This window comes from Uranotaenia lowii, chromosome 3 (genome assembly GCF_029784155.1).
Source record: "Uranotaenia lowii strain MFRU-FL chromosome 3, ASM2978415v1, whole genome shotgun sequence".
In the NCBI taxonomy this organism is placed as follows: Eukaryota; Metazoa; Arthropoda; class Insecta; order Diptera; family Culicidae; genus Uranotaenia; species Uranotaenia lowii.
The window spans coordinates 207,037,129-207,061,429 of record NC_073693.1 but is presented as its reverse complement, the minus strand read 5'-3'; positions in this window follow the sequence as shown (position 1 = coordinate 207,061,429).

Genomic DNA, 24,301 nt, shown 5'->3' with positions numbered 1-24,301 from the left:
TTAAATGGATTTCTTAAAGTTTTGTCGAGACCGCCTTCATCTTTATCCTGCAAATTTCCTTCCGCAATGTCTCAGCGAGCAAGGTCTCATAATAGCAAAAAAAAACTTTGAGGGTTCCATTATTTGATGTAATTTTCTCGCCTCAGAAAATAGTTCATAACTCGCAAAATTTTAACCGTTTTCTAAAGTGGAGTTTTTATTAGACCTCTGTTCAACCATCCGGAGGAAAATCAGCGAATTTCGGTCGAAGGGCTTGAGCAACAAACGTTTTGAAAAAAAAAAAAAAAAGTTGCTATGGGGGATAAGAAATACACCTCTAGGTCGGGTAAAACGAAAACGTAAGTTTCTCCAGGTATTTAAGATTTTTCATTGGTTTGATCCTCCATTTGTCTTCAAAAAACATCTCAAACAGGCCATAAATGCTGCTAAAAGTTGATCCCTGGTGAAAACAGCGCCTGTAAAATACGGAATTCCGAAGTGTTGCAAGAAAAGTAGTCATGCAATACCTCGCTAGGCGCCCTGCAGGGATGTCAATTGAATTTATTGTTTATCAATGCGAAAAGACATACCTCTGTTAAGCAGCTGATTACTTTTTTGCCTAATAAGATACGAAGTTACCGTCTTCGACAAAGTTGTTCAGCGAAAAATTTCCCTTAGGAGTTTTATAAATTGGCACAAAAACTGTCAGCTGGCTCGGTTTCACAGAAAAAAACAAAAACGATGTTGATTTTTCAGTACAAAATATTCCATTTTTTCCATACAAACCTAAAAGTTCAAATTTACTCACGTAAACGTTACATAAAAATTGTACAAAAAAATCATGGATGAGTTTTGGACCAAGATAAAGCGATTTAGACCCCAGGGTTTGAGAAATTCAAAAATGACCCCAAATCGACTCAGTCTACTATATTATATCATTTGACTAAAAGTGAAAACGGAATAAATTTAAAACAAAAAATTATCTGGTGCCAGTTATAATGAATACTCAAATTGAACGCATTAATAATGCTTAGTGATATCATATAATTTGGAATTATTTTGAATTGTTTTTTTTTATTTCACGCACCGCATCGAAGGTACACGGAACCAGACAGCGTGTCTGTCTGCAACTGTTATAACGCGGGGGACCTTCACGCGTTACCGTGTCTGGTTTCGTCTGAGACGACGAGACGGCTTATCCGGGTGGCTGACTGCCTCACTTTTGGCAAATCAAATCTCATTGGCTCATCTCTTTTGGGTCGAATATTTGCATCTGTATAATTTTATTTATATTGAGTGAGCGATACCTAGGCTCTTTCGATGTCGTAATTTTATGTGGCTTGGGTTGGGCTGCGAACTGCGAATAGTCGGCGATTGACCACTCTGTTTGTTGCTTGCAGATTCGGTATTCGATTTGCTCTCTGCGGTATCAACGATTGTGCAAGAACTTCGCAATAAGCCTGGTGGGTGCCGAAGCCCCTTGATTGATTATTATAAGTCATACTTCTGAGTATCTTGGCAAGAGATTGGCAGTACGCTTAGCTTCAGATGAACGTACCTAATTAAATTTCTGTAAGAGGGCTTTACTGAAAAGTTTTTACCCTTACATCTTAAGGATCTTATCGATGAAGATTGGTGGTGCATGGGTTGGGATCTGTTTTTTTGTTGCGGATTGACCAATCGACCAATGTTGTACACCGAAGTGTACCCACTTTTTTGCTTCTCTAGTTACTTTCAACTTTCAATAATAGGCGGCCCACACAGTTCACGCAAACTTAACCCGTCCATCCATTAGTCATTACCAGCCCTATAGCAGCGTCCAACGAAAGTCCATTTCGGCATTTAAGTGCGCGATATATTTGCGCGTCAAGAGCGCTCGCGCCCGCTAATGTTCGGCCATAATCGAACACACATAGCTCTGCCGAGGAACGCTCGGACGATTTTCGAGTGGCTTAGCGCTGTTGCAATTCTGCAACGCTAGAAGCTATTGAGTCCACTAAGCAGTCAGGCAGCAGCGGTTTGAAGTCAGCCAGCCACTCGGTTACATGCTGCTGGTCGTTATCTAATCGCAGCCCAGACCAGTGTGGCTTTCTAGAAGAAAAATATGCTGTTTAGAAGTCGAACCTGGTAGTTTTTTTGCCGAAAGTCCCTCTAGGGCTGCTTTCAAACTGCTACTGATTGGTTTGTGGTGGTATTTTGGAACTCGTAGAAAGACACTCTGGCATAACTTCTAATTCGAAGAATCGCTATCACTTCTCAGATCACGTAAGAATTAATCTAAGAAGCCAACGACTTCTAATCCTGAGGTGATCTTACGAAAAATCAACTCCTACATTACAGAAGTAGTTGGTCGTGCTATTGACCTGGATAAGAATGAACCGTTTCGATTACCGCATAGCCACCAAGCCACAACTCAGCTGTTGATTCGCTGATTTTCATAATTTGCCCATATTGTTGTTGTTTTCTAGCAGCCAGCCACCCGCCACGGCACGCCGTTTTGCTTGACGAGGTTCAGGGTGGAGGTCAAATCAAAGCAGAAGTAGGAATTAATTTTAATCGCTCATTGAATGGGTGGCACAGTGATTAAGACGGCCACTGTTAATCACCCGACAATTAAATTCTTTTCTCCAAAGCTGTCAATGAACGGCGATGTTTCTGGGAATTACTTTCCTTATTTGGTAGGGTGCACTTGTTGAAAAATAGTATCCTTGAAACAGATTTAATTATTTTACTCGACATTATTCTTTGTTATTTTTTATCATGTTTTATACACATTTAAAACTCTTTTGTTATTTTAGAACTTTATCGTTATAATTTTTATCAGATTTATTTAGATCCCTGCAATAATAGGGTAACGGACTTATTTTGAACCGGGTACATATTTTGGACCACCTTGCCGCTTTTTCCAATCTTTTCCCATAAATCATGTTAATCATGAAAATTTTGTATAAGTATAGATACAGCTACTTTCTTTAATTCTAACCATATCGAAGATTCCATTTTAATATGCTGATAAGGTATAGAAAATTGAAAATTTAGTTTTGATTTTTCACAGTTGGGCCAAATCAAGCCCATATCAGGAGGCACAGTGCGTTGAATGTATGAGATACCGGGACAAAAATCAAAACTGATGGTTTTTGGCACTTTTATTCATACATGTCATATAGAAAGTTGTTGGAAATTATGTGAGCTTTTATTGGCATGAATGGCGTATGTTAAAACAATGTTCACAAAAGTGACTCATATCCATATATGCATAAAAGATCATACAAAATGATTTTACCTTCTGATAATATCTCATTTAGATTAGAATTGAAATTTATTCCGAAAACATTGTTTTTTCGTGATCGCAAAAGTAGCTTAAACGCCATTTTTACCTAAAATACCATAAAAACACGTGTTTAATGAAGATTTTTGCGCAAATTAAGATATTTCTTCCAATGCAGTACTTTTGCCCTCCTTTTCCAATATCTGAGGTAAAAGAAAACTGAATAATCAACCTTTTTGCTTGGAACGGCAAGTCTGTACCACCCTTTAAAACAAGACTAGTGAAAAATCGTGATTTTTAACAGTCAAAACATCATCTAGAAAAACGTAAATATCTGTAAAACGGGCAATTTCGGGCAGCTGAAACCACTTTGAGCTTTTAAAGGATACTATAAACGATAACTGGAGAAAAAATAAGAAAGTTATTTTGATATATATTTTTGTAATGACCAATTGAAGTTTGGATGTCCATTTTCTTGAAATATAGAGTACGCTTATCGATAACACCTTCATATTTGTAACCAATTTTTCATTAAGTCATTATTTTGTGTGCTACATGAAAAATTATTGACAGAGTTGATTTTTAAGAAAAAATATTTACTTGGCTAGGTGGAAGAGACGGAATATAAACCCCGTCTAAAGAAGGGGTTGGGAAAAAACGACAACAAATCGGCTAATATGTAACTGAGTTTAATATTTGTTAGTTAATAGTAGAACAATTTTAACAAATAATATATTCAACTATAGCTATGAAACAGTCTTAACATGATTCAAAACGGAAAAAAAATGTTGAAATGTGTAAAAATTACAAGCGAAAAGTACAAAAAATCTAGTTTTTCGGCCCCTGTGGTTATACAATTTTTGTAAAAAAAAATGTTGAAGAATTTACTCCAACGATAATTTTTTTCGTAGAACAAAAGTTGTTTCAAAGATAAGTCTGAACTTTTGTGAATTCATCAGCGAAAAAATGATGATGGTTTAAAAGATCGCATAATTCTCACACATTTTTTTTTTCTTTTTTTTTTGTCGCGGAATTGATGATGTCAGATTTTCTTAACTTATCATTGGGTCGCCTGAAGAAGATTTGCGTTCTTAAAAATGGATCTTAAAGATAAGCGAAAGACGTGGATGAATAAAACTTGACTATAAGAATAAGAAAGGAAAAGATTAACTGCATCATATTGCGCATCAAGCGCTGTCGTAAATATAGCAAAATTTAGAAAAAAAAAACTTATTTAGTTTAAGGGTGGTCCAAAATAGGTCCAGAGGGAGATCCAAAATAGAAACCTGATGGTCCAAAATAACGACTGACCAGAGCAGGCCCGTGCGAAGGACCCGTCCATGGGGGGGTTTTCAAAATTAATTTTTTGCTAGAAATCATAACTATACCTATTGATTTATAAATTGATTTATAAAATCATTTTCTTACTCATGACTATCCGACCATCATACAAACTCGAAAAAAAAAATAGAATCAAAGTTTCAAACCAATAAATTATTCATTATGATCATCCTTACTCTGAACAAAAAATTCTTAGTGAATATTTTCGAAACATTAGAAAACGAATTAGAATTTCGAATAAAACCATAATTTAAACCTTTATCAGTGCAGAGAAATAGGAAACACATAAAATAACCCATGATTCAATTTTTTTTATTTTTTTTTCTTTTTTAATTGAACATTGTATGAAAAAATCCATTGTGATATCTTAAATTTGAAATAATATTTAATCATGATTTGAAATGTGAATTTTCGATTAGGAAAACAATAATCATTTGGACTTAGAGGAATTTGTTTAAAACACAGAGATGACGTTTGAATTAAATTTGATAAAAAAGAACATATTTAATTTTATTTCAAGAGTGTCAATAATAAAAGTCAGGGATAAGATTCTTTTCGTGTGTTCAAATTCATCTAGTTATTAAAATAAAAGGGTAAAAAAATTATGTTAGAATGAAGTTCCCAATAAATACATACTTTGTATATTTAAAATACAACATATTCATTAATTCACAATCACTGACAAAGTGCAGGTTGGGAAAAGGATGGTTTCTTGAATGATCAAATACGAAACTTATAAAAACAAAAATAAGGAATTTCAAGATTTGTTATAAATATTGAAAGCACAGAGCAAATAGTAATTAACATTGTGCATTTTAATTAAGTTTTAAAGTTCCTACTTCGGATCATTTTTTCTATTTTTCATAGAGTAATTAAAAAATCAAGATCGTTTAGAAAAATGATTTAAATTTATATGCATTAGTTAAAGGTTTTTAATTTTTCTTGCCCAGTTAAAGATTAAAATTTCAAGCTCTTAATATTTGATCACCGTCCATGAAATATTGAGACCTGGAATTGACAAAACAGGAAACTCAGTTTTGCTTTTTTTAATTTAGGTTCACAGGCTTCCTAGAAGAACATGTTTTCCAAATACCAAAATTCATTATTGAAAAACAAAGACAAACTTTTAAGAAAATTTAAACGTTTGGTAGTTTTTATGTAAATTTCAGTTATTTGTTTTAAGATTGAAAAAGCGGTTCAATAAAATTTGATATTTTTAAATTCAAATAAAATGTCAACTAAATTTACCAATAAGGCCGGTATTCTGTCAATTGGACATTTCAAGATCATAAAAATTTGTTCAATGAGGAAACAAATTGAAAACATCTGATGACTCGTTCATTTTCAATATCTATTAATTACTTCTAACCTTCTATTCGCATATAGTTTTCATAATCCTGAAATGTTCTTATTAAAAGAAGATTGGTAATTCAGAAGTCAGAATTTTGATGCTTACGTTTCAATGATTGATGTGATTGATTTTGGCATCTTGTGCCCTGATCTTTTGTCAGATTTTGTCCATCACTTTTCGTTTTGGTGATACGGAATTAAAAAGTTAAAAAATAAATAAATTTTTAGTGATACCAATCATTGATAACTGATGTGTTAGCAAACTAAAAAAGAAAAAAAAATGAGTTTGTTTATTACACTTTATTCAATTAAGCAATAATATTTTGATAATGATGATGAATAATCTAGCAAAGTTAAATTTTTTAGTTTAAAAAAATTGTAAAGTAATATATAACTGAAGAAAGTTCGAAAAATAAAAAGGTTATATTTAATTTAACAAATTTGTTGAAGTCTGCAAAACTTTTTGATTTTGGCTTTGAAAAATTTCTTAAATTTTTTAAATAAATAGAAAACGCAGAAGTCTTTATTACTTGCGGTCTTGGAGAAAGTTAATAAAAACCTTTATTTCAAATTTTTTGAAATGCTTAAATTATTTTTTTTTTTTCAGAAAAGTACAGAACTTTCTCAAATAATAAGGTCTATTCTATTCTATTTTGTTTATTTATAGAGGATTTTAACCATCTTGGTCATTCTTCCTCTGATATAATAAGGTCTTAAATTCTTTGCATCTCAGAAAAATGTGAATTGTATGGCCTTGTGTTATTCATTAAAACCATTTTTAATGTAGAGTTGAGCATTTAGAAGAACAAACACCAAATAAAATTGATGCTGAAATTGATTTCTTGAAGAATATTCTATATCAGCGGAAAATTTGTAATGATATAAATTATATTTGGTATTATCAAAGTGATTAGTTTAAAGTAGAGGGTGAACTTGTAAAGATACATACACTTTTTATTAAAAAGGAATTTTAAAGATAAAGAAAAGGAATTTCGTGTGACAAGATTTGAGTTTCAATACAGAAGGTGAACGTTAGTGCCGTAGAATGAAATGTCTTAGGCCTAGAGTAAAATAGGAATAAATACCGCAAAGCAAATTTTCTGACATGTTGGTTAACACATATTTTTGAACACCTTGAGGGATCAAATAATTTCATGATACAACGGTAAACTCGTTTCTTGAACTGAAAATTTTACTTGAAAAAATCTCCATGGGGGGGTTAAACCCCTAAAACCCCCCCCGTTCGCACGGCCTTGGACCAGAGTAATGATCGAAGAAACGAATTTTTGAGCTTAAATCTTGTCAAATTGCACAAACGACCATATGTGTTGATAGAAAAAGCGTTGATCTTCGTAATGAACGGATAAATCAGTCAAAAATTGTAACTTGTAATTTTTTATTTCAGAAAATAGCATAGCCACTTCCCAAAGCGGTCCAAAATAGGTCCATTGCCAATCCGTGTGGAGCACATCTCTCAGATTTAAACTTTTTTCCTCAGATTTAAGCTTTTTTCTTCAGATTTAAGCTTTCATCTCCTATGCTTTTAAGACAAAAAACCTTATATCTGAGGAAAAAAAGCTTTATAACGAGATTCACTTACACTTTGCAAATAGATGTTGGTCACACGATACAAAAACAAATCCTGCATCGTTGCAGGGATCTGGCTAGACACCTACACCAACAACAACCAAACAATCGTATTAGGATGGTTATTTATGACATCAAAATCATGTACGAATTAACTCAAGAAAATCACCTTATAATTGAAAACTGTCATCAAAGACTAATTTTAAAACAACCCGATCGATATTTTCGTTCCACTTACACGCAAGCATTAACAAACAAAATTGATATGGAATTGAAAGCCAAAAACAAACTTTCGTCAATCTACTATGGTCCAAAAAGTGTTCAGGAATGTAGACAAACCATGCACAAAACTGCACACACCCCCGTCGCTCACCAACTTGTTGTTGACTCTATTTTTTTTTTCGTACATTGGTACTTCAAAAGTAAGTCATTCGTAGCAAGTGGCATACTTTTTTCTCCACGAAGAAAAATCACAAACAGCTGCTTGCAACAACAACCGGCAACAGCCAAAACAACAAATAGCTTGACAGGCAACGACGTGCGAGCGAGGAGCCAAAGGCCGATCATTCACATACAAACATACTTGGGACAGGCCCGGTTTGTTCGAGTTCGAGTAGCAGCATTTCGTTACATCACCGAAAAAAAAACTGCATGAATCTGCGCTCCAGCGACGCGACGACGATGGCATAAATTGTTTATTAGCAGCGCGTTATTTGGCTGCGCTTTTTTGCTGCAGTTGGGTCCAATTTTTTCCAACTTCTTGCTTGCTTGCTTCTCGTCACACATTCATACCTGTTTCATGAGGCATTTATTGGGCTACCTTCATGTACGCTCATGAATGCGCAATTATCTGGAGCATCTATCTCTAAACGGTGCAAAACAGTGGAAAATATTTACTATATGGGGGACTCTATCGGTGGACAAAATCAAACAATGTAATTCTGTATGGTTTCGGGAACGACTTTGCCGCGATCATCTGTTTAGATCGTATGGAAGGCAGGTGTTTCAACATTTACACATGAGATTACACTTAAAGTTTTTACTGGACAGCTCCTTGCGTCACAATACATTGATCCTATTCCGGGTTCCAGATAATATTCTTTTCTAAAAGGTTCATAATCGAAGTAATCCTTTTTTTGCTTCATATCACATATGTAAGTCATGGTTTGTATGCGATCAATTTAAGGATGGGTCTATTTTAGAACAATTTCAAGAAAATGAATCGGCAGTTCTGAAAATTTGCCAAATTATGGAGGAATTGTAACTTTCTTCACTTAACTCAAAATTACATTCTATCATCGATAGAAATGATCATCGAGAATCATCTTTATTACCGTGCTCTTGTCAGTTTGCTACAGTGTTGCCACTTGCCAGTTAGTTTTTAATTGTCAATTATCAAATTTTATTCGAAATTTCAAAATTTTTATTAAAAATAATTTTTAATTAAAATTTTTGAAGTTATTTTTTTTTTAATGGAATATTAATTTAGGTGCAAAAATGTAAAATTTTTCAGTTCTTATGGAAAATTAATAACAAAAATTTAAGAAAAATGCTCTTGTATTTTTTCTACAAATCTTCAAAAAAATTGTTCTAGAACTCCCGATACATTTTCTCCTGAGTTGTGCGTTGGATAAGAGATTTTTTTTCTATAATTGACAAATGTTTAGAGAGTCGACTTTTTCTTCTTAGAGGTGAAAAAAAACACATCGTGTAAATAAAAAACGAGGTTATAGGGATAAATAGGTTATAAGAACAGAATTGGGATAGTGGTTCTAAAGGCACAAGATTCTTTGATATTTAGTTACTATGCTTCTCTTTTTAAAACTCATAGGATTTATGAGAAAAAACTATACTCCATCCAACAAAAGATATAAAAAAAAACTTCTGTCATTTGCTCGGACCCAACGAACCCATCATTTTTGAATGTATATTTCTCATTATAGAGTTTTCGTAAAACAATGAAAAAATTTACCTACTAAAGTACATGGATATTTTTAACTTTTGACTAAAGGGATAAGACTTTAGTACGAATTGGAAGACATTCGATACCTTATTCGTACATACTGAGAGAAAGAAAGAGACAACAAGTTTTTGCTCTCAGCGTATGCGAGCCGTTGCCAGCGGCATTATTTACTGCTTCTCTTATTGAAAAACTCTTTCAGATACACCACTCAGTGATGTCAACCTTCCAAATTTTGACTGGATCTTCCAGATTTTTTGGACTTTTGTCAGACAGCTTTTCAAGTTTCCAGACTTTAAGACTTTTGACATTTCTTCCAGACATTTCCAGACCTTTGGGCTTGAACATAAATTGTCCTTTAAAACTGTCAAAATTCAAAATTATCGAGGTGTAATATGGCAGGAAATGGAAATTAAATTTTTTTTGAAAGATACCAGAAATGAGAAAAAAGAAACATGTGAGACAGAGAACTAAGCAGAGCGATATAAGCACTGGCATTGATAGTGCCAGCAGTGTTAGATTTTTATACGTTTAGAGTCTTTCTGTAACATTGAATTTGACGACAAAAAAAAAGGTCACCACCTTCAGAGTTTGCTATCCAGATTTTTTATCAAAATCCTATAGAATTTTTTGAAAATACGTTGGAAACTCCGACACCATCTGATTTTTACGGGACTGCTTCACAATTTGCAAAAATTCGCACATTTTTCCTTTCTCTGGGCGCTGGTTTCTCTCATTTTAACTCAAATTCACAATATTTAAGGAACAATTAGCCACAATTTCAAAAATTGGCTGCACAATTTGTGAAATCAATGTCGTATCTTCTTTCTTTATCTCAGCCCCCCTGGTTTTTAGCACTGCTAGTCGCAGAGAGAACAACAAGGCAGCCCAAGCGGGAAGCGATGCCACATAAAAATCCGTATTTTCAAGCCCGAAAAAATCGGTATTTGGTACGAAAATTAAAAAAAAAATCGGTATAAATATCGATTTTTTTCAAACTTTTAAAACCATTTTTATTGAAAGAATATGGAAAAAAGCTATTTTGTTAATATCGCAATTTTAAAACATGACATTTTCTGTTAACACTATTTTCATTCATCTAGTATTTTTATGCTTCTTAATTCTATACACTGAATTATACACAGGGGAACAGCATTTTTGGTGCTGATTTTGAATCAATTTATTATTCTTCATTCAGGATCCAGATCTTGCTGGATGTTCTTGTTTCAGAAGTACAACGTTGGGAAATAAATAAATTCTTAATTTTTTTAACATTGGAATAGATAAGCTTACTATCATTCTAGAAATCTATTGAGTGTTTGATATTAAAGACCTTAACTCATTTAAAAACTTTGTTGAAGACTTCGAAACAATCCGACTTATTGTTTTAAAAATATCAAAAATTCAATTAAGTTTCAAATTTCACTAAAATATCGCCAATATACCCGTTTTTGCAGATTAAGAGAAAAAAATTACTTGCGGTCTTGGAGAACTATGATTATTGAGTGAAACCCCTTAATTTTCAAAATATTTGTAATGTTAGCCTTGTCAAAAACGTGCATTATTTTTTTAAATGAACTTTTACCTATTTTCAAAAGTCATCTCAAGAATATCGTTTTTTTTTTCAAATTTGGTTGACTTGTGCTATTCATGAATAGCGTGCAGTTATCTTGGGTCCTAAGATTTATATATAAATACAACTTCAAGATATGATCAAAATATGTCTTAAACTGCTATGATCTCTAATCTACCTGATGGCTACTAAGCCACGTCTGCGACAATTGAGTTCGAAGTGCATTAAAAGTAATGTGGATGCAATAATGGAATCACTTAATGATAAATCAATAAACCTTTCTATTGAAGGAAGAAATTCAAGTAACAGTATTTCGGGTTCCATAGTTCAAAGGTGGATGTGAGTAGTCAATCTTGCTAATCTAAGCTAAACTGCTATAATCCATAATCTATTTATTTGATGATCAAAATTCGATCTCAAGAGAGAAGGCATAGAAGACAAAGATGCTTTCGAATACGCTGAGATTTGCTAGCTAAATCGGCCCTAGAATTACATTGGTTCGAAATTTAAAAAAATGGAAAACGATAGTTTAAGTTATGCAGACCATTTTGGCAACATTCAGACGACATTACCTAATGGTTTTTGCTATAACAAGAATAATATATAATTAAGACAAACACTATAAATACGTTTTTACGTTTTTAAACGTTAAAAAAATACAACAATAAAACAAAAATTTTATTAAAAAATTAAATGTACTAATGACAAAAATGAGGAAAATTTCAAAAAATTTAAAAACAAATACTGTGAAACCCCGATTTTGTCACCCCCATGATACATTTTAGAGTTACAAATTGTGGACTTGGGGACAGTGACAAATTGGGTGTTTTTTGTGGCTATTAGTTGATAATTGATGAATCTCTTTTCATGGAAATATCATAAAATTTTGTTGCTTTGTTTCTTTAAACAATCTGTTATGACTGGTATTATTAAGAAGAATGAATGATCCTCAGTGGTTAAAAAAAGCCATTAACAGGGCTAGAAGCGACCATGCGGTAAAAAAGTAGGGCAAAATAGTTACTTTGAAGTGAAATTAGGGTAAAATTAGTGACAAGGTCAAGACGAAAACTTACTTAAAATGACTTTTAAAACCAAAATAAAACGCTTCAAGGACAATTCTGTTTATTGAAAAACGATTTTTGAAAGGCTCTTGGTCTCACTATTAGAAAAGAAATACGTTGGACAAAGGAGGAACATTTTAAATGAGTTTAGATAATTTAAGAATAGCGACTGCAGAATCCTAAAGTTCTAAGGAAAAAATGGGAGGGAACCAAAAGATTTTACATAAGGAACCTAGGACAACTAAGTCCGACAAGAACTACGCGTTTATCCATTTTCTTTTTAAAAACCCCACGAATTTTGAAACTTCACTCTATTAGGATATATTGACAGTTCTACACGAATACCACCTTAGCAGGAGGCCTCAGCCCTAACCTCAAACCATGGGAGAACAGAATCGATTTTTGAGAAGGGCGCACGATAAATGCCATTTTTCAGTACTAATATCGACAAATTCGCCCTGTGGAAAGCGATACACAGATGTTCGTGTTTTGATTTTTTTTTTTGGGGCTCAGGGGTGCCAAGAGCATTGATATTTGGAAAATGATTCATAAGTACTGAGAATTTGCAACTTTCCCGTAGATTTCTATTCGAATGTGAAATTAAACGCATTGTTTATCTGAACAAATTAACAACTTACTTTATCGCACACATAAACGATGTAGCGAATTATGTGGATATGTTTAAAATAATCAGATCATGTAAGCGTTTATTTTCAAATTCAACATAGACGGGCATTTTTTATTTATTTTTAATAACGAACACAGACATATAGGATCTCAGTGAAACTTCATGTTTCTTTGAAAAGATTTACTTGTTTGTAACAGTGAATGATTTTGCATTCGTTTAGAAGTTAGAAACAACTCATTTTTAATCTACCAAGTAGTATGTGAAAATATATTTCAGATGGTTTGAATTCGCCTTGAAAACTCATAAGCAAATGATGGCTTATCTTCATCCGTTTGGGGACACCCCGTAATGAATTCAAATGTTTAGCTGTTGATAGTTAAACAATTTATCAATTCAGAAATATTATAATTAGTTTAAAACAAGCAAATACTGATTTCAGTAACGCACCTAGCATCACTGGTGAGGCCGCCAGCAAATCATAATTTGAGGTTATGGCTGAGGCCAATTTTTAGCCAATACTATCGTCCGTATATAGGGTGATTTGCCAATCGTTGTCCCCTAACCCATTGTTGCACAGCATGACTTAAATTGTCAATATTTCAGCTGTTTTTCAACTTTTCCTCAAAAATAATACTGAATCATGTAATTCGGAATGTTTTCTCATAAAATGAGGCTTTAGAGATATTTTCTGCTGTTAAATGTGTATCTTATGACAGTTTTAATGTTTCTTGTTTTTTTCGCGCGGTTTTTGTGCTAATTCTTAACCAAAACCTTAACATTCCTTCTACGGCAAATAAGTTTTTACGTCAGAACAAAACATTTTTCGTTTCAGTTTTCTATACGAAACGTTTGTTGGACAATTTTAGCACCCTGATTTTGAAAAAAAATTATGATCCATACTTAACCAGAAGATATGTTGGATCGTGCAACAATTGGTTCGCTCAATCTCCTCCTGCCCCATTGTTGTACATAGTTCCGCTGCAAAATTTGTTTGGAAATTTCAAATTTATAAATTCGTTTACCTCCAATAACTTTGTTTGGTTGTTTTTACAGATAAAAACAGCAATAACAATTTTGGAAGCGATTGATTAAGTCCTGAATTATAACAACGTGTTTTGAACTAGTAAGGAGGCTTGTACGGAAAAATCCAAATTTTCATTCAAAAACCATCAGAGATGTATTGAAAGGTCAAAAAACATAATTTTGTATTTTTAAAATATTTTTTGGTTCTTGCAATATATTGCATGTGAACAAAAAGTAAACCTAACTTGTGCCCCAGAAATGATATTCGTTGTCATACAAAAAAATTCAAAATAGGTAAATATTTTTTAATTTTAGTGTTTTGACAGCTTATTTGAAAGCTGGTTAACCGGATGAATATAAGAATCGCATTAGTATGCTTTGCATTGCCAATAAGTGTAATGATTTGAAATTTTTGCAATAACATGTCATGAAATTATTGAAAGCTTCAGAAAGCAAATCCAGCAATTTTACAATACTTTTCAATGGATTACGATTTTTTTTTATTTCGAAATGGTTATTACTTCTTTCATGAAATATTTTACTTCTTCTCATGCTGGCAAACAATTAATCTTAAGAATGGGCAAAATCAATAATTTAAAACAAACTTCATTTCAAACTTATTTGAATTTTGTGTATATGCGAAAAGTTTTTGCATACAAATTGTCATACAAAATTGAACACGTTCATTGACTCCATGTAACTAATACAACTCGAATTGTCTATTGATATGACATGTTTTTTTTTGAATAAGTCTATATTTACGTTTAACTAGTAATGTTATTAAATTCTGTGCTTTAATTAATTATTTTCCATTTCCATTCCATATTTTCACATTTTTTGCACTCAATGTTGATTTTTAATAATTAATTCAATAACTTATGGATATATAAAATGTCTTGTTATATATCCATAAGTTTATTTTTTCTACCGTCAAATCATAAAAGTGAAGTTTTGAAATTATGAAGCTCGTTGAAAAAACTTATGTATGTATGTATGAAAGTCGGGAAATTTGCATTGTCTGAAAAGTGTCAAAGTCAACTCAACTGCATTGGCTTTGAGAGACTATTTTTTATCAGATTTATTTTGAAATCCTTTATCCCGACCTCGACTTTTTATGCAAAAAATCTAAAAGCTGTTCTGGAAATATCTGTTTCTCTCATTTCGTTGCGACAAATCTAAAAGATTTTATTCCATGTCAACAGCGATCCCAATGATATTGTTATTAATATTGTCAGAACACTGTACAGGAGGAAAACTACGACTCTTAATCCGAAAAACTAGAAGTCGAACGTTGGAAGACCCGAAATACTACTTATGCCGTCGAGTTGCTGTCACTGGAGACATCTATGTGAAGCTTTATTTGGCCCTTATCATCCAGAAAAATAAACAGTCATAGCTTTTCAGCCGGAAAACTCTTGGGAAGCATTTCTATGTGCTGTGATTGTTTCCTGAAGATTGATGAAATGCTACAGAGGTTACATTAATTACAAATAAACCCACTTATATGAAAAACATATTTAATCAATTAACTTTTCGAAAAAAAAAAATCTTATACAAAATTGTATATCATGAGCATGAATCAGTCAAACGATCTGAAACTTTGGGCATGGTTGTGTCCATTTTCAAGTTTTAAATTGAGATTCATTATTAAAAATCGATCGACTTCCAAGTGAGTCCTAAAACATTTGTTTTATAAAACCGCATTCTCTTCATAGGGGTAAAATGGAGCAAAACAGATCACGTTCTCTAATCTTTTCACCGGTTAATAGCCATTTAAAAATTTAACATTAAATACAGTTCAGTTCATTCTATGGGATTTGAAAGACATAAAATTTTACGTTGGTAGGACATATAAAGAAAAAGGCTCAACACTGGACAAATTAGGTTAAATAACACTCCACTCAAATGGCTTCGGGTAAATTAAGAGGTGGATTAGAGTTTCTGAGAAAACTTCACGTGTAATAAATGCTATTTCAGACACTCAAACCGGTGGTGTGTTTTTTGAGGCCGAATTGGAATTGGAAAGTGCATTGGACGGTTTATATGGAAGAACCCCCCCCCCCTCCTCCCCCCCCCTCATAAGGGGCCGTCTGAAAATTAGATTGCATTTGAACTAGAAGTTCTCATAATAAGCTTCCGCAACAATTATCAGCCTATTCGACCTCATGGTGACTGATTTTTAAAATGTGCAACCATTGGAAAAAATCGGACAACATTATGCACGACACAAAATTTGCCTGTGCAACTATTGGGCACAGACAAGCTTTTTTAAATGATTTTTTAAATTTTAATGTCACTTTTTTCAAACACTTGAACTTTTGAATCTTGTTGACCAAACCTGTATGTGTGCATCGACAAAAAAAATCGAGTGAATTTAGCTGAAATGACTAAAATACAGCATAAACACCAAAATCATGTGCTTAGCTGTGCAACGATTGGCAAATCACCCTACCCTTATAGTGTATACACCCAAATCCGAAAATTTCAATGTCACTAAAACAGTTGAAAAAGTCTAAAATTGGATTGAAAACAGTTAACAATTCGAAATAAATTTACAAAAAAAAAAAAATTTTAAACAAAATTGTTATATGTGAGAAATCTACACATTCAAATGAAAAACCAGCACATGTTCAACAAAAAAGATAAAAGAATATACTTGAAATTGAGTTAAGATTAACATTTACAGAATTTTCATTTCATGAAAGAGTCATGAAATTAAAAATTAGTAGGTCCTCATGAAAAAGTGACAAAATAATGATAGAAGATTTAAAATAGATGAACGACAAAATGTTGACAGAAGGTTGACAATGACTCAAAGAAGTTTAGCGAAAAATTGACTTAAGATTCAAGATAATATCACAAAAAAGGCTTAAAAATTTTACTTTAGACTAATCTTCAAGGTAGAATTAAATTTTTCTAAGAGAATTTACCTTAAAAAATGAAACATTTCCAAAGAGATTAAATGCACACTTTATTGCATGATTCACATATCAATCATTAGAAAGATTTACTAGGAAAAAAGGTCAAAAAAGAAAGGAATTTTTTAAGGAAATATTCACAAATGATTCAACACGACAATTTCTTTTAAAAATTAACACATCCAAGAAACACCTCAGACATTTTTTTGGAATATTGTAGAAAATATATCAGTTTACCTCTAAAAAGGTACAGAAATTACTGAAATTTATCGAAAACTTCAAATAGGTTTTGAAATCTTAAATTGATATCTATGTATGTATATCTACTAATCTTTCAAATGATTCCAAAATGTCTAAAATAAAGGAACTTAGAATCGAAATATCTGATATTTTCGATTCAATTGAGTAACTCAAACACAAGTAATACAAACAAGAGCATCTTTAGGAAATGTTTTATGTAATAAATTTATTAATAATACCTTTTTTTTCTTGACACGAATGTCAAAACGTTGGTAAAGTGACACGAATAATCAAAAAATACATATGTACTTTAAAGTCTAAAAACAATTTTTGTTTAAATTCAAATTTTCATCCAAATATTTTGTAAGTGTTATATATGAAAGCAAAACAAAACAATAATCATCCATTACTGAATTTGAGCCATTTTCCCAATTCAGGTCGTGTGAATTCCCACAGGACTCGAAAGGAAAGAAAAGGAGAAAAAATAACCTAAGGAAATTATTTAAAATAATAATGACTTGTGAGTGACCAGCCTGAAAATAGTGACAAATTTACTGAAAAGTGACCAACTTCTAGTCCTGCATTAAAATAAGATTTGAAAAATGTGTTGTTCCAAACGACTTCCAATAGAAAAAATCAAAACTGCCAACTGAGGGAGCATAACTTCTACTTATGTCGGAAGAAGCAGTACGGATATTGGACAACCCAGTTGATTGGGCTGACGCTTTAGATCTATTGATAAATGACGTCATTTTTTTGCGTTGTATTAGGGACATTGCTTTAAAGAAAGCTCAATTGAATCCTGGGATGTCAGGTGCCCTGATTTGTTTGTAAAACATAGACTTTTGACCAAACGTCCAAACATTGCTCAGACACAGATTTTGCTTCGATTTTTTGCTCAGAGTACACAAATTTTTCAGATTTTCAAATTGATTGTAGAAATCAATATTAATGTATCATATATGTATGATCTATTATTGTCAAAATATACTAGAAATCTCGCTTGTATGCGTTTATATTTCACCGATCATTCATTAAAATTTATTGTTTCTGTAAGATATGCGTGTTTTAGTAAGATCGGCATGTGGTACTAAAGTGTGTTTTATATCTTTCTTAACTCGAAAACAAGTAATTACGACACCACCCTTACTCCCATCGCTTCGATTAACCTTTGTTTGGTGGATTTTGCTTGTGCACAGACATCCGCAGACTTTTTTTCAAAAATGCCTTGATTTTTTATCTTAAACACCTGGCATCCCTGCTTGAGGCCCTCAGAGCCAAAGGGGTATAAGAGCCAAAATGATCGATTTTAAGTTTATAATGTCAACCGATTTTTCATTTTTCTAAAAGTTTGTTGAATCTCAACAATAATGGTCACCCTGAATCGAACGTCACAATTGTCGATGGGTTACCCTTTGTATCGTACCCATTTGGTTGAGTGCTTATGGTTGCCAGTTTGTAAGATTTCCCCCATTTATTTCTTGTGTTTTACGCGCGAAAAGTTGCAATTATGGCGAAACATGAATAAACTTTCTCTTTTTAAATCTACCGTTAACGAGACAAGTTGTCTTTTCATTTAAACCCCGAAATCCTTCGAAAGGTCTGGAAATAAACAAAGTTAGTGTGATTTTTTCACATTTTTTAAAATTTCATTTACATACTTTTGCGTTAAAAAAAAAAAAATGAAAATATGAACAACCACTTGAAAGTGTGTTTTCTCGAAATACATTTCTACGCACTTAGGGGGCATCCATAAATTACGTAACGCTCCTAGGGGGGGGGGAGGGGGTAAGCTTTATCGTTACGAATTGTGACATAGGGGAGGGGGGAGGTATGCTCATCGTTACGTAACGATTTTTGTCTTAAAAATGTCAGTTTCATTGCAGCTATTTTGATGTCATGCAGTTTAAGCAGAATGATATGCAAACCAAAATCAGCTTAAAATTTGTGAGCTTCAATACGATTGAAACTGAATTGTAACCTTTCCTTTTTTTCCGTTGTAAAACCGAATATAGGGTATATTATCCCCAAGAACTCAATTCAACCTTAATACGGAAATTTTACTATTTTTCTCAATTGATTTAAAAAATGCAATTTTGATTATTCCGAGGAATATTACTAAGTGGAGTATATTTTGCGTAACAAGTTATTCTCTTTGAACAAAATAAAGTAAACAAGGTAGGTATCAGTTTACGAGCACAGAGCAATTCGTAATAAGACATTCAATTTATTTTATCAGAGAACTATCATCAATGAGTACTAAGAAGCGATTCTGATCGATAATAATTCCGTTTTAAAGAACGTTTAAATTTTTAGATTAAAACCATTTTTTGACCTTCGAAAAACAGTATTTAAAAACATTAGAAAATCGGAGGAAGGGGGGGGGGGGGGGGTAATAATCAGCGTTACGTAATTTTCATTGGGGGGTACGTCGAAGCGTTACGATTTGTGACATACGGGGGGGAGGGGGTCAAAAAAGTGCATTTTTTGCGTAATGTAATTTATGGATGCCGCCTTATACATTTGCCTTTCTGTGATTTTACACAAAAATTCTGTGACAGTTTTCTGTGATGCTTTTTCCATAAATTTCATTCAAAAGTCATGTCAAATTGCGTCTTTTTTACATTGCAATTGTATTTAAAATCAATCAATTGACTTCACCACTTTTATCATATTTTTTCAGCTCAAAGATAACTTACCAAACTTTATATTGACAAAAAAAAAGAATTTTGAAAAAACGACAAAACTTTAAAATTAGGTGAAATCTATAGTTATTTCTAAAATTCCGTGTTCTGTGTCATAGATTCTGTGATGAAAATTTGCATTATAGATTTTTCTGTGATTTCGGCAACCTTGCTTATAACCCGCTGCCTGCGGAATATCATCCGCGCTTGGTGGCTTGGCAACTGGATCTCAAATGAGGAACTACATTGCAGGTGTCATCTAAGGAAATCGAGATTCGGGAACGTAAGTGGAGATGGATTGGGCACACGCTGCGGAAAGATGAAAACGAGATTTGCAGAGAGGCGCTTGAATGGAATCCAGAAGGACATCGAAGAAGAGGCAGACCCAGAAACTCGTGGTGGGGAAGCCTAGTTGCCGAAATACGAACTGTCGACGAGGGTCTTCAGTCTTGAGTGGGACCAAATGAAGACACTGGTTCCGGACCGTCAACAGCGGAGGTCTTCTACCTTGGCACGCGGGAACATTAAGTAAGTAAGTAAGAATATTTTCCTTAATCTTGGATTGTTACTATCTTCATTTCAGATAGTTTCATGAAAAAAATGTCAACTGTAAAAGAAATGACAGCCTTTCAAAATCCCGTTGGACATTGTGCGCTGCAGCTGCTTCGCGCAATTTCGTTTTTTCCTGAACGTTCATATAAATGGATTTCGGAAAGCTTCCTGATCAAAATTTCTTCATGGCGACGGAACGAAGAGACGTTCCTGCAATTTTTTTAAACTTGTCAGAACTTATTGGAATACGACAAATAAATATTAAAGTGGGTTTGTAGATTTTTTTTTCCTCTGGGCCCAAGTAATAAATTTTCACTCACTGCATGAAACACCCTGATCCACCACTTATTAACTACTAATGTGATTAAAAAAACACTGGACAAAGAAACATTTAAGAAAATGTACTTTAATTGATCTAGTTTTTAGTACATAAATTAACATTCATGGTTTTCTACTTCAAATCTAACCACAATTCAATAGTCCCTCCAGAAGTCTCCATTAAACTATGTCATTATGCTCTAAGAAAACCACCGTCTTCCGACACATAAACCTAAACGAAGCACGTTTGCCATAACGATGGCAAGGTCGAGAGAGAATATAGAGATGATTGGATGTAATTTCTTTCTATACGTCACTTTTATGTCGGCGCTCGAAGCGACCACTGACTGACAACTAGCTAACGCTCCATCAGTTAGGGAACAAACACAAAAAAAGCTTTGGCTTTACCCTTAACCACATAAAATATGCTCAGGTACAAAAAAAAACCCACCGCACATTGGCTTCACTACTATTACGCGTGCAGAGATTTCCTTCTGGACTTGAGTGTTGTTGTTGTCCTCAAGAGTGGGTACGGGTACGTAAACAGTAATGATGTCAGCGGCAATGGATTTCATTACCTATTACCTACAGCTTTGTTTCCACCGTCAATTCCTCGACCCCACCGTAGATTCCCACCGTAATCATATTTTGCATCAAATGTGACGACATTTGCGTAGCCCCTAAGGTACGTGACTCCCAAACAACAACTAAAACAAGCATCCCGGTTCGAATCCGGCTCTCGGTTTGTCTCTCAGTCAGTCAGACATTCATGATTTTTTCCTTCACTCAGTCTCTTTAATGATTTTTTCTTTCACTACAAACAAAAGCGTTAAAACTGTCTCTTTGTAAGCCGACCGAACTGGTTGTTAAGTAATTCGTTTTCCTTACGTTCAACGAAAAAAAAGGCTACCAGTTATTAAAAGTGATGTATTTTTCGGCTGGCTGGAACCTCGACGAAGTGTAGTGCAAGTACCGGCCAAAGTAACCGGTACGTTCGCTCAGACGGCATATGTCAAACAGGTTCTGGTCTGGTGTCTGACTGAGGCCCCAATCGATGGGAGATGCAGTTTTTCTATCTGGGCACTTTAACTGATCTTTCATCGGTGTTGCGCTGATTTGAACTTTAGCACACAGTTCGGTTTGCCGTTGTTTTACAGGCTTAGATGACCAATGACATATGGCGAAAAATGGATCGAAAATAGCCGTCGGTAAACAGACTGTCGGTGCCTTCATAATTATGACTTCGTCTGCATTGGATCCAGAAGATGATGATGACGTGCCAAACATCAGGTGTCTAAATATAAGACGTAAATTTTGAAGTTTGTTTTGAGGCTTGTGGAAGAGACACTCAAAGAAAGAATTTAACCCTCTGAAACCCTTCCCCGCCTGTAGACGAGGTTTACTTAAATCGGCATAAAAGCAAAGCCAATTATTGTTTTAACTTACTACACAGAATATTTAATGTTGATCAAAAATCCATACAAATGGCAACTGTTTAACAACCAGTTGGCAAAAGCTACAATTAAGGAGGCCTAGTATGAAAAAAAAAACTGGAAATAAACTTATTTTACGAAAGAAAATCAAATAAATTTTTAAAAAAGATTGGAAAGTTGACGTAATTTGGCACCTTTCTACATCTTTAGATTTTCAAACCACTAGAATAGGTATGAATTCATTGAGGGTCCCGAAGATTTTGTTTTATTTGAAAGCACCTGAATTAAGTTAAGAGTCGCCAAACTTCAAAGAGTGTCACTCAAGAGCGGATTATGATTGATGATGTGTTCCAAAATGTTTCATTATTTTAAAGTGCGCATGTTTTTTTGAAAGTTTTTTTTCTAGTCAATTCACTTAAAAGTGAGATAATTTATCTAATTTTCGAATTTATCTTCTGATCACAATGACGTCTTCAAAAAAGTTAATGATCATTCAATTATAAAACCGCATTTGTTTCTTCAAACATGTTTCATAACTTGAATGCATAAAGAAATAGTCAAAGTCCACTATAAAAAAATCAAAATTCCAACTTTCTTATTTCAAAAGTTAGAGCTTTACTTTATACTACAAAGTTATAGAGAACGTAAAAATATGACACATTGTTGGAAACATCAAAACCCTATCGCTTTTCAGAACAGAGATATAAAGGTTTTATTTTTAAAGTTCAAATCACACGTTTTACACAAGATTTGAACATTCTAAAGCTTAGTTCTTTTAGAAATGGGACAGTTACAAATGCGTGTATCTCAAAAACCTTCTGTTTGATCTAAAAACTTTCTATGAAGGAAATGAAGGTAATTTTATGATAATTCATGAAAAAATTTGAAAAAAATATATTTGTCGTATTTTGTAAGAATAAATTCTACTTTATTCTTGGTACCTCCCATCGACTAGCGCACACTTTTTTCAGTCATGATATTGATCAGTTTTTCAAACTTATACTTCGTCTAATCTGTATTTTAGGTGGCTACAACCTCTTCCTTCAATTTCCGCTACTTTTTGGACCAATACTTCTCTTTTAAAAGAAACTAAGGGCAATTCAGTGGATACAGATGTTTCGAAATAAACAAATTTGATTATTTCTGAGCCACTTTTTGAGCGTTTTTAATGGAATTTCTGCTGGCAAAATCTGGCAATAACTAAGTAAAACCATCATGAGATTAAACTTAAAGTATAATCGGTTAGTATAGATCGTAGTTTGCGAAGGGTACATAAAAGATTACTCTTTTTAGGCTTTTTAAAACAGCGAAAACCATAGTTGTAGTTTTGAATATTTTTATTTCTTTCCACAGGAGCAGAATTTTAGCAAATCATAATATTTCATAAAAAATAACCAGCAAATACATATTTTAATATACTCGGGACCTTGCCACGAGCAGACATGGTATAAGACTTAACCGCTGGAATTTGTTTAAAATAGAGTATTTCATAAGTTTTGTCGTTCATCAGAAATCATCTGTCCCATAGCCTCGGAACCGGCTATACAGCTTACGAGCTCTGGAACTAGCAAAAATATAGTGTTTGAGTTGTGGTTTGAATGACTCATTACCAGGCAACACTTTCAGCTTATCGGAGAAATTTTTTTTTTTGGAAATTTAAGCGATCCACCCTTAGTTTTTTGCTTTTTGAAAATTAAAAATACTGATATGAGACTTGATTCTCTGATGACCCTTAGCCGAAGTTGCCGATCATATGCTTCACTCCAATACTTGATTTGAACTTTGTTTGCATACTTTTCCACCACTCACATACAGTAATTCTTCGAATAATCAACCGTTTTGTCAGCTATCAATTTGATTATGATGGATTTTGAATGAAACTGTGCAAAATTATTTTTTTCTTTTTCTCTTGCATCGAAGATATCTCAAAAACGCGTAAATTTTATATTTTGAAAAAAATAGGTCGGATAGTACTTTTTACAGGCAACAAATTGCTGCCAAAATTTTGAATGTCCGATTACTAGTAAACGAGCTATCAGCAAAGGAAAGTGTCCCATTTCTAAAAGAACTAAGCTTTACGTTCGTTTCCTAGCCAACTTATTGCAACTTTAAATTTTATTTTTACTCAACTTCACGTGCGTTTATTGCAAAAACGTGCAAGTGAATTTTAAAACTAATAAACCACGTTGAAGCTTTCACTGAGGGCAACAAATTGGCGTTGGCACCATTTTTCTCCACGAGCTCATATTTGAGCACAACAAGCATATATTTGATGTGCTTTGCGTATTTCCATACAAAAATTGATTTCCATGCTACGGAGAACGAAGGCAGAAGGCAGTTGAAAAAAACTTTTGTATGGAAACACGCAAAACATATAAAATATATG